This window comes from Lagenorhynchus albirostris, chromosome 4, assembly GCF_949774975.1.
Source record: "Lagenorhynchus albirostris chromosome 4, mLagAlb1.1, whole genome shotgun sequence".
Classification (NCBI taxonomy): domain Eukaryota; kingdom Metazoa; phylum Chordata; class Mammalia; order Artiodactyla; family Delphinidae; genus Lagenorhynchus; species Lagenorhynchus albirostris.
The window spans coordinates 147,408,685-147,419,005 of NC_083098.1; positions in this window are offsets into that span (position 1 = coordinate 147,408,685).

Here is a 10,321-nt window from a genome sequence, read left to right on the forward strand (position 1 = left end):
GCGAGGCCAAAGGATAACGTCACGTCTGCTGAGGGGGCGCCCCGGGGTCTGGCAGCAGGCGCAGTCCAGGGTCCCCGCCTCGACCCTGCCAGCCTCTGCTCCCTCAGGTTGCCCCAAGGTCACTGAGCAGGCAGGGCACCGTTTCCTTGGGCAGTCTCACCTGGTTTTCCCGAGTCCCTGGCCCCAGGCCAAGCCTGTCTCCCACTCTGGGCCTCTGGGGGGGCTTGTGGGGCTTGTGGGGCCAGGCTGGGTCACCTCTAGGGGCACGGGCTGTGGCAGAAGGTGGGGGGTCAGAGCAGGACCAGAGGAGGCAGAGGCGGGTGCCCAGAATGCCAGGGTCCCACAGCAAGCCCTCTGCACCTTCCTGGACACTCTGGGAGGGACCCTCTGCCCGGTGCCCATTTTACAGGCCGGGCACTGGTAGAGCCAGGGACTGACTACCCATGGCTCCGGCTCCAGAGCCCCTGGTTTGATGGGCTGGTTGCCTCCCAGCGTGGGCCAGCCTGGTCATCACCAACACCCTGGAGGGTGAGGGCTGTCTGCCTCCCGCCCTCCTCACTGCCATCACTAGCCCAGAGCCACTGGTCTCCACCAGCCGAGTGCAGGTGAGGCTGGGGGTGCACAGGCGGACACAGAAGCAGAAATGAACTCTCAGCCCCTCGAGGCCCCTCGCCACCCTGCCCATCCCTTGGTCACCGCATAAGGAGCCAGGGCCGTGGCTGCCCTGCCCACTGAGGCAGGGCTGAGCTGGGGTGGGAGATGCAGCCAGACGGGAGAAAGTGGGGCGTTCCAGGCAGACACTGGCCGCCGTCTCCACAGGAAGAGCCAGGCAGGCCGAGCGGGCAAATCTTATTAGCTGGTAGACTTCCGAAGCCCCATCGCCGAGTGCCCAGCGACCTGCTCGTTCACGGCCCACCGTGTGCGCGCGCTGCCCTTGGGGGCTGGGCCTCCCGCTGCCCCTCAGTGCCCTCGGCCAGGTCCTGGCCAGCCTGCGCCTCGCCCGGGCCCCGGTTCTCGCTCCCCGCCGAGAAGGCTGCTGGAGATGTGTGGGAGGCCCGTGCCGCTCTGGAGCCAGGAGATGGCCTCTCCTGGGCAGCGTGGTCCAGGCCCCTCCTGACCCCAGGCCTTGGTGAACGGCCCACGGCCCTGCACGCTGGGGTCCTGCTGGCGCCCCCGCTCCAGGCTCTGGGTCAGCCCACCCCTGCAGCTCCCAGCTTGGAAGGCCCCCCAGGTCAGGGTACCGACCCCTCAGTGTCAGGCTTTGCGCCCAGCAGGTCCAAGCCCCCATTTCCCCATCTATAGAATGGAAATCATGACCGATGATGGCTACTCCCATCCATCCGGGCAGTGAATGGGCAGTGAGCCCTGTGCCACCGGGACCACCGTCACCCCAGAGGGGCCTGGCCCGCCCTCCCTCCTCCCCCCACCCCGGGCCCAGCGCAGAGCGGCTGCCAACGGGGTCCCCATCTGGAAACGATTGTGCTCGTGGCCCCCAAAGATATAATTAAAATACATTGGGTTTTTATGCTGCTTCCTTGTCTGGGGAGGAATCCAGGCTGGGTATGAAACGGGATCGCTCTGACGTTGGGCCCGGAGCATCAGATTGTGTAGTGCCTGAATCAGAGCCCACAGGGGGGTTCTCGGAGGCCCGCCAGGCCAGGGCTTCACTGTGACCCTGCCCCTTGTCCCGAGGGGTCCTGTCCACGTGAGGGCATCCTCTGTACCGGCTGCTCCCAGGCCCCAGGCAAGGAGCCTGCCCTCGCCGACAGGGTGCCCTGCCGAGCGGTGGACGGTGAGACCCCAGCTCCATCCTGTCCCCCCCAGGAGCACCCTTCCCTCCCGCTTCTTCATCCTCCAGGCTTCACCCCCCACCCCGGAAGCGACCCATCTGGGAGATTCGAGGGTCATCTTGTTCCCAAGGCTGGTGTGGCCCAGGGCGGATTTGGGGTGAGAGGAGGCCTCAGAGCTGTGCCCGCCTGGCCGAGGCCCGCTGCTCCCCCAGCCCAGGGGTCCAGGGGCTGAGAAGCGCCCAACGAACCCTCGGGTAGTGGTGGCCCCTGCTGGTGGAGCCCGAGGGGCAGGTGTGGGCTGGGCCCTGGGGGGCTCCTCCCCCTCCCTCAGGCTGGCTCCCCTCAGGGGCGCAAGGTAGCCACAGGCCCAGTCTCCGCCTGCCTCCCCCCTGGCCTGGGGATGGGGTGGAGGTGGCCCGGAGGATGCTGGAGAGCCTCGCCCAAAGCCTCTGCCATCACAGCCCCTCGGGGCGGGGGAGGGGCAAGGGCCGGAGAGGCTGCCCAGCTCCGGGCCCCCCAGAAACCTGGCCCCGGGACCGCCAGTGCGGGCGCCCAGGCTGGGTAACTGCCTGCTCAGCCACGGAATGGGCGACCGGCTGTGGCCTGGCTGTGGCCCCTGCCCTCCTGCCCCGAGGCTCTTCCTGTCGGGAAGAAGCCCCGGGGGCAGGTAGCACACTGGACCTCGTCCAAGCAGCGCAGGCTGGACGTGGCCGGGACGGGCCGTCCGCTCCAGGTTTGGGGTGGGGCAGCGCACGGCCTCTGCGGCCGTGCCACCCGGCCCCTGACCCGGGGTTGTGCGGGCTCAGAGACCCTCAGTCACCGGCACCCATCTTGCTCCCAGCCCGCGTCCCCCAGTCCTGCGCCGGAGCCCGCGGCCTTGCGCCGGGGTCCCCACTGCCCTCCCAGCATCTCCATGGGCTGGGCCTGGAGGGCACTGTCTTGGCCGCCCAGCCCACACCGGGCCTCCCTGGCAAGTGGGGACGGAGTTTCTCGGGCTGCCGGGGGCTCCTGAGCAGGAAGTGCTTGAGCATTTCTGGGGGGGCTCCTCTGAGAGCCCCCGGCAGGTGAGGGCTCGGCGAGGGGGTGCGGGCACAGGGTCTGCGTGCAGGGACTGGAGGCAGGAGCAGGAGGCACAGCTGGCCTGCCCAGTGCTTGTCCCTGTCACCACCGCTGGCCTGGAGGGACCACACGAGCCCTCCCGCAGGTGGAGGTCAGGAGCCTGGGGACTTCAGTGTGAGGGTCCAGAGCCTGGCATGGAGGAGGGGACAGCTGGAGGGAGAAGCCCCGGCCTGGGCCCCAGAGCCACGTCGCCCGGTTCCCGGCGCCCTCCGCCTCCCACTTCGCCCAAGCTCAGCCCCCACCGAGTCCTCGCCCCCAGCCTCCCCCTGGCATCTGGCAAGTCCCAGGGCGCCTCCTCCAGGAAGTTGCCCTCGCTCAGCTGTCCCTGGCCAGGAGAGAGGCGTGTCAGCGGGGCCTGGTGGGGCGCCTGGGGCCAGACAAGCCCGGGCTCCGGGCGAGGGCGCATTCCTGCTTTCCTAGCCTGTGGAGAGGGGGTTCCCAGAAGCGCCGCCGAGGAGGCCTGGCCGGCAGCCCGCAGGGAGAGCCCCTGGCGCTTCCTGCTCGGCAGGACGCAGGGCAACAGCAACCATAAGGCCCGCCCTCCTGGCCCTCCCTCCGCCCAAGCGCTCGGGTGGCCTCCCCTCCGGGGTCCAGACCAGGCAAGGCAGCACCCCGAGGCCTCTGCCCCCGGCACCGCGGGGCGCTGCGTCCTCGGGTGCCACGGAGCCTGTGCCCCCGCCCACCGTGCCCGCCAGCCGCCCCACCGCTCTCGGCTCCTTGGTCAGGGCCCTGCTTGGGTTGTCACTGCCCCCGCGTGAGGACGCGTGGGCTCGGGACCCCTCAGGAAGTGGAGGAAGGCGGGTGATGAGGCAGGGTGGGGACATGGCCACGCGACCTCGGGCAAGTCTCGTCCCCTGTGGGGGCGATGAGATCACTCTCCCGGCGGGCGAGCCAGCACCTGGCGCGGTGGGCACGTCGGGGCGGGCGCACACCTGGCCGCACCCGCCTGGCCCGGCGGCTCTCGGGCTGGGCGCGGCCTCCCCAGGGGACACGGCCACCCTCTTGGCGGTGGGCAGGCGGGGCTTCAGACACCGCCTTTAGGAGACAGGTCCCTGCCTGGCACGCCCGCCCCTCGGGGAAGCCCCCGGACACTGGGCCGGCCCACAGCGGGGCGCCCACCGGGAGAAGGGCTGAGTGGCCGGCCTGGGCCTCTTGGGCAGCGCGGGGTGGCCGGGCCTGGACGCCGAGCCTGCCGCCCTGGAGGGAGCCTTCGCACTCCTTGCCTTCTGCTCATGGGAAGTGAAGGGAACCCCTAAGCCCGCCTCCCGGGCCTTTGTGCTGCGGGGTCGTCGGTGGCTGCAGTGGGTGGGCTGGACCCTGGTGTGAGGCCGCCTTCCAGGCCCAAGGAGCCTGCAGGTCGTTGGCCCGTGACCTCCGTGCAGCGTGGAGAGGGTGGGGGGCAGGGCCGTGCTAGTCCAACCGCTCTCCAGGGCACAGGAGCCGCTGGGCCAGCTGGGGTGGGGGTGGCCTGCGCCCTGTGGTCGAGCCTGGCCAGCCGCCCTGCCCCGGGTGGAGGTAAGCCCACCCTGGCCCCTCTCCTGTGCTGCCTGCTGCTCTGGCCTTGGACACACCAGTGACCCTCTGCCCGCTGGCCTGCGTGGAGAGCAAGCACCCCAGGCCGGGAAGCCTGACAGAGGTGTGCAGGGACGGGGCGGGGGCCGCTGTGAAGAAGCGGCTGGACCTCACTGGCTGCAGGGGTGCCTGGAACCCCCTGCCGCCATGATGCAGCTACTCCCCTTCCCCCTACTCTGTCCCCCCGCCGTGGCACCGTCACCCCCTCCCCTGACACATTCCCTACCTGCTTGTCTATTCCTTCACTCTGCTCCCCCCACCCCGGCCCAGCCAGAAGGTCGGCTCCACCAGGACAGGGACTGGACCAGTCTGTCCCCCGCTGACCCCCAGGGCCTGGAAGAGTGCTTGGAACAGAGAAGGTGCTCAGCACATGTTTGTCATGTGAATAAAGGAACGAGTGGCCAAGAGTGGGAAGCAGCCTTGGAGTCTCAGGGTCCCACCCCTCACGGACTGTTGGCGACGACGGGCTTGGTGGCTGGTAGGGGTCTGGACGGGGGTCTACCCGGAGCTGACGGCCCCTGCCCCACCTCTCCCCCTGGGCCCTGGGAGGGGGCGGGCACGGCCTCGGCCTCGCTCTGGGCAGGTCACGAGGCGCCCTGGTGGGAGCCCCGGGGCCCCTTTGCTGCTGTATCACAGCCGGGAGGCCAAGACACTGCAGCCCAGCCAGGGGCACTGTCCTCGCTGGCCTTCACCCCGCCAGGCCCGGCACGCCAGGAGAGGGCGCCCTCTTGTGGGACGCCTCGGGCTCCCTGTGACCCCGGCGCTCTGCAGGACCCTCACCCTCCCTGCCTCAGACCCCTCCCTGGACTCTGCCCACGCAGTGGCTCCTGCCGGAACGCGCCCTCAGGCAGGCCCGGTCCAGACGGAGAGCGGGGTGTGTGGGGGGCGGAGAGCAGGCCAGGTGCTGTCCAGCCGCCCACCCGCAGACACCCAAGGCAGCCCCCTGCCCCACACAGGGGCGCTTCCTGCCAGGTCCAGCCTGGGCTCTGGGTCTCATGCTCGCGCCCCCGTCAGAATACCTGAGGGTGCCCCTCCACACAGTCCCCCGGCCCCCATCTCCACCCTGAGCCAGGTGGGCCTGGTCAGCGCCCCTAACCCCCACTCAGGAGTGGACACCAGGGGTGGACAGAGGGGAGCCAGGGCACGAAAGGGGGACAGGGGAGGGACAGTCCTCCAGCGCGACGGGGCACTCAGAGGACAGCACCTGTGGGGACCTGGCTGCCCCCACACCAGGCACAGCCTCCCGGCCGGCTTGCTCATTCATTCACCCCTTCACCCCTCCACTCCTCAGGCACACGTCACGTCATCCCGTCCGCTGCGGGCAGGAGCCCTGGAGCCGGGGAAGCTGAGGGAGGCTCTGGGTGCCCGTCCAGCCGCCCGTCCTCTCTACGAGCACCCGAGTGCTGTGTAGCTGGTGCCCACCGCCAGGTCTGGGGCGGGGGCAGTTTCTCCGTGGAGTCTGGCCCACTCCTGGAGTGTTAGGCAAGTGAGGGCCACGAGTCTAGCACTCCATGTGCCTGGATGGTGGGTGCGGCATCCACCCCACCGTGGGGTAGCCCAGAAAACCACCGGACAGGGACTGGGCTGGGGAGGAGGCAGCGGGGGCAGGTCCTGCCGTAGACGTTTTCACAGCCCCACCCGGGCTTGCCCAGACCCCCAGAGGTGATGCTGCCTGGGGTGGCCAGCCCCCCACCTGCCCTGGGCCGGGGCCCTGCCCGCTGGCCCCTCTGTAGTGGCTGGGCCTGCCCTCCACAAACTTGGGTACTGGGCCAGGCACACGGGTCTGAAGGACAGAGGAGGGGGGGGAGGGGAGGACAGTCACCCCCAAAAGCTGGGCAGGGCAATAAGGAGGCGGCCCCTCGACTCCCCACGGTGAGGGTCCGGGAGACCCGGGCTCAGGAGGCCAGGCTGGACGGAGCTGACGACGTGGTCAATGCTAGTCCGGAGTCTCAGGCCGGCCCCACAGCGCCCCCTGCAGGCCGCCTGCGCTCAACGGCTCCCAGGCGGCCACGACAGCCTGGGTCGGGGCTTGGGGGCGTCGTGGAACCTGGGGGTCAGGAGAGCCGGGCCAGGGGAGCACAGGGGGCCTGGGATCTGGGGCCGGGAGCCAGGGCCGGGAAGTGAATACCTGTCCCCACACGCCCAGCCCCGCAGGTGTGCCATCCACCTCGCGGACACGGCCCAGCACAGCCCCGGAGAGCCTCAGCCGGGTCAGGGTGCCCCTGCCCTGACCTCGTGCAGCCCCTGCGGCCCGGCTGCTCCCCAGCATTCTCTGCCTCCCGGGCGGCCCCGGCTCTGCTGGGCCATCCCCGCTGGGACCTCCCATAGGATGAGCCCGGCACACCCAGGGCGGCCCAAGGGGCCAGTGGGCGGGGCTCCGGGTTTGCATGCCCGGGTCACACGGGCACACACGGGCGCAGATGCCACCCGTGGGTCCTTCCCAGAGGGCGGGGTGGCTGGCCTGAGAAAGACCTTCTGCACCCTTGCCTGGCCGTGCCGCAGCCCTATTTGCTAGGACTAGGAAGGGCCGAGGGGAGTTTGGGGTTCAACCTTGGCTGGGGGTCACTGAGTGGAAGCGTCACCTGACTTTGGGGGAGGCTGTGGCTGGAGGGAGTCCGGGGGACCGGCAGGCGGGGGCACGGAGGGTGGGGCTCGGGGGGCAGCCCGGTGGTCCGTCTGCTCTGGCCAGTCCCCCGCGCTCCCATCCCCCCCGGGGACTCAGCCACGTGGCTGGCAGCCCCTGGCCACAGAGGGCCCCAGGCGAAGCCCACTGAAAGGACCGAGACCAACCAGGGTGGCCCCAGGTGGACCCTCTCGGGGGTGGGGGTGGGCGGTGGTGCCCCGCAGACCTGGGCTTCTTCATGAGGTGGGGCGCCAGCTCGCGGTGAGGACGGGCGGGCAGTGGGGGGCCTCGGGCTAGGCGGCCCCAGTGGTGGCGGGGGTCTTAGTCTGCTGTGCCGCCACAACAAAATACCACACGCTGGGGGCCTGAAACAGCAGACGTTTATTTCCTCATAGTCCTGGAGGCTGGAGGTTCAAGATCAGGGTGGCAGCCGGTTTGCTTCAGGGCGAGGCCCTGCTTCCTGGCCTGCAGACGGCCGCCTTCTCGCTGTGCCCTCACAGTGAGGGCGGAGAGGTCTGGTCTCTTCCTCTTCACGTAAGGACACTGGCCCCATCACGGGGACCAGCCCTAATCTTCCCCCACCTCCTGATTCCATCGCCTTGGGGTTAGGGCCTCCACACGTGAATTTTGGGGGGACACAAACATCTGTTCCTTAACAGTGGGGTTCCAGGTCCCCACCACACCGCGGGGCGGGGCTCGCTGACCCTGTGTCTGATAATTCTTCCCTCCCGCTCAGCAAGGAGGCCTGGGCCGCGGCCCCAGGACAGCTCCGTTTCCGCCGTCCCCGCCCTGGCAGGAGGCCCCTTGGCCCGCGGCAGCGATGTGCAGGGGCGCAGGGGTGCGGAAGCCCAGGCCGCGGCTGCGTGCCCGGCTCGGGTCATGTTTACCCTCGGGAGCCCAGTGCCAGGGCCCCCACCCGGCCTCGCAGCCCTAAGTTGACTCGGCCTCCAGGATAAACACCCATTCAGCCACACAAGGCCCCTTTGTCCAGGACGAGGCTCCTGGCCCAGGACGCTGCCCGGCGGCCCGTGTCCTCAGCGTGGCCAGCCGCCCCTTGTGGCCTTCTCTGGGCAGATGCCTGGCCTGGCTCAGAGGCCCCAGCTGGGGACGGGGCCCTGGGCGGCCCTTGGAGTGGCCAGAGAGGCCAGGCAGGCTGAGCTGGGTCCGGAGATTGCCCCTCCAGGCCCTGTCAGAGCAGCCCTGACCCCCCAAACAGCAGTGCGTCCCTGCAGCCGTGTGGCCACCATGCCCTCTCGGCCAGGCACACCTGAGGGACGTAAGGACGCCAGGGAGCTGCAGCGGGGTGGTGGGTGGGCCCGGGAGCTGCAGGCCCCATCCTGCCCCTTGCCCACCCAGGCCCCTGTGGCTCCTCCCAGGCAGAAGAGGGGCTGCCCACACCCGCATCCCGCTGCTGGCCACTGGTCCCTGTGAGCTCAGCGTCTTTATCTGTGAAACGTCCCCCGCAGGCTTTGGTAGCTTCTCAGCTTCTAAACTCCCCCCCGGGTGGGAGTGTGTCCCACTTCTGTCTGGGGTGGAAGTGAGATGGGGGGTGCCTATCCGGGAGCAGGATGGGGGCTGTGCTGAGGCAGGGGGTGAAATGGAGTTTCCTATGCAGAGAGGCGTGGCATGGGGTGGGAGTGGGGAAGGGGCTCCAGGGTTTGGGGGCGGCACACGGAGAGCAGGAGCCTGAGTCACTCTGGGGAGGGGGCCCAGCGTGGTGAGGAATCATAGACCCCTGAGCAGAGAAGCCGGTCATCACGGGCAGCGGGCCTGCCTGCAGGAGGCTGAGGGGAGGCCTCTGCGTAAGAAGAGCACGCATACTTAGGCCTCGAGGGCCTCCAGCTTCCTTTCCGGAGGGCCCAGTCCTGGGGCTGGCCTGGGCGGGGCTGGTGGGGGGCCCCCGGAGCCAGTGCCCCAGCCACGCCTGGCTGGGTCGGGGGTGTCGAGGATGCTCCTCCAAGTAGTGGCTTTTACGCAGAGAGGTGACAGCCCTGCGGCAAGGTCCTGCTGGCCCACCCGGGGGCTTGGCCCTGACGCCGGGAGCCACACGAGGACCGCGTGGGACTCTGGTTAGAAAATGACCCTCTGGCAGTTGTACTGAGAATGGGGGCAGTTGGGGGACCCAGAGGGGTCCCAGGAGGCCGGACAGGAGGTGCCACAGGGACAGGGGAGATGGTGGGGCTGGAGCACAGGGGGCCGTGGGGGGCCTGGAGCCTGGGCTCCTGCCTGGCCTTTTGTCACTCTGACGTGCTGAGGACAAATGCGCTGGGTGCCCCTGGGGCCCACGGAGGGGGCGCTCCTCAGTGGGACTGTCATCAGGTTCCTGTCCCCGTGCTGCAGCCCGTGGCCGGCAGCGACCCCTGGTGGTGGCCAGCATGTCGCTGCAGCCCACCGCGGGTCCGTCCCTCACTGGCGCTGGGATGCTGGGGGCGGGATGTGCGGGGGCCGGGATGCTGGGGGGCCGACGCGGGGGGCCGACGCGAGGGGGGGCGGATGCAGGGGCCCGGATGCTGGGATACGGGGTCGGTATGCGGGGGGCCCGGATGCGGGGTTAGGGATGCTGGGGGGCGGATGCGGGGGGTGGGGCGGATGAGGGGGGCGGGTCTCTGGTATGGGGCTGGGGTGGAGGCAGTGGTTGGTGTGGGGGCTCCCTGAGGGGAAAGCGCCCTTGTGTCGGAGGTTCCCCTCGGGACTGGTGCCCTCTGCCTGCTCCAGCAGCCCCCAGGAATAGGGTGGACATGCAGACTTGAGGAATGGCTCCAGGGCTCAGAGTTTCAGAGACCAGTCTGGCCAGCTCTCTGCCCACCTGTGTCCAGGGTCCCCTGATGCCCTGCAGGCGGGGACCTGCCCAGTTCAGAGGGTCTCCCAGGGGCTGTCTGGCCCCCACTGCACCCGTGCCAGGGCCTCACCTCCACCCTCCAAGCGTCCCCCCTGCCCTCAGTGAGCAAGGGACCACGATAAGGACAGTGCTGCAGCCAGTGTCCAAGGGTCCAGAGCATGTACTGCGGGCCCCTCCTCTGGAGCAGGCCCTGAGGGGCTGAGACGCAGCCCGCTGGGGCTGGGGGTGCACAGACCCCCCACTTTGAGACGTTCTTACCTCTGAGCCTTTGGAGGCAGAGCTTCTGTTAGGAGCTTCGAATGTCTGTCCATGGAGGGTTCTCCAGAGAGACAGCCAGAGGAGACCCATCTGCCCTCGAACATTTCACCCACTCTGTCT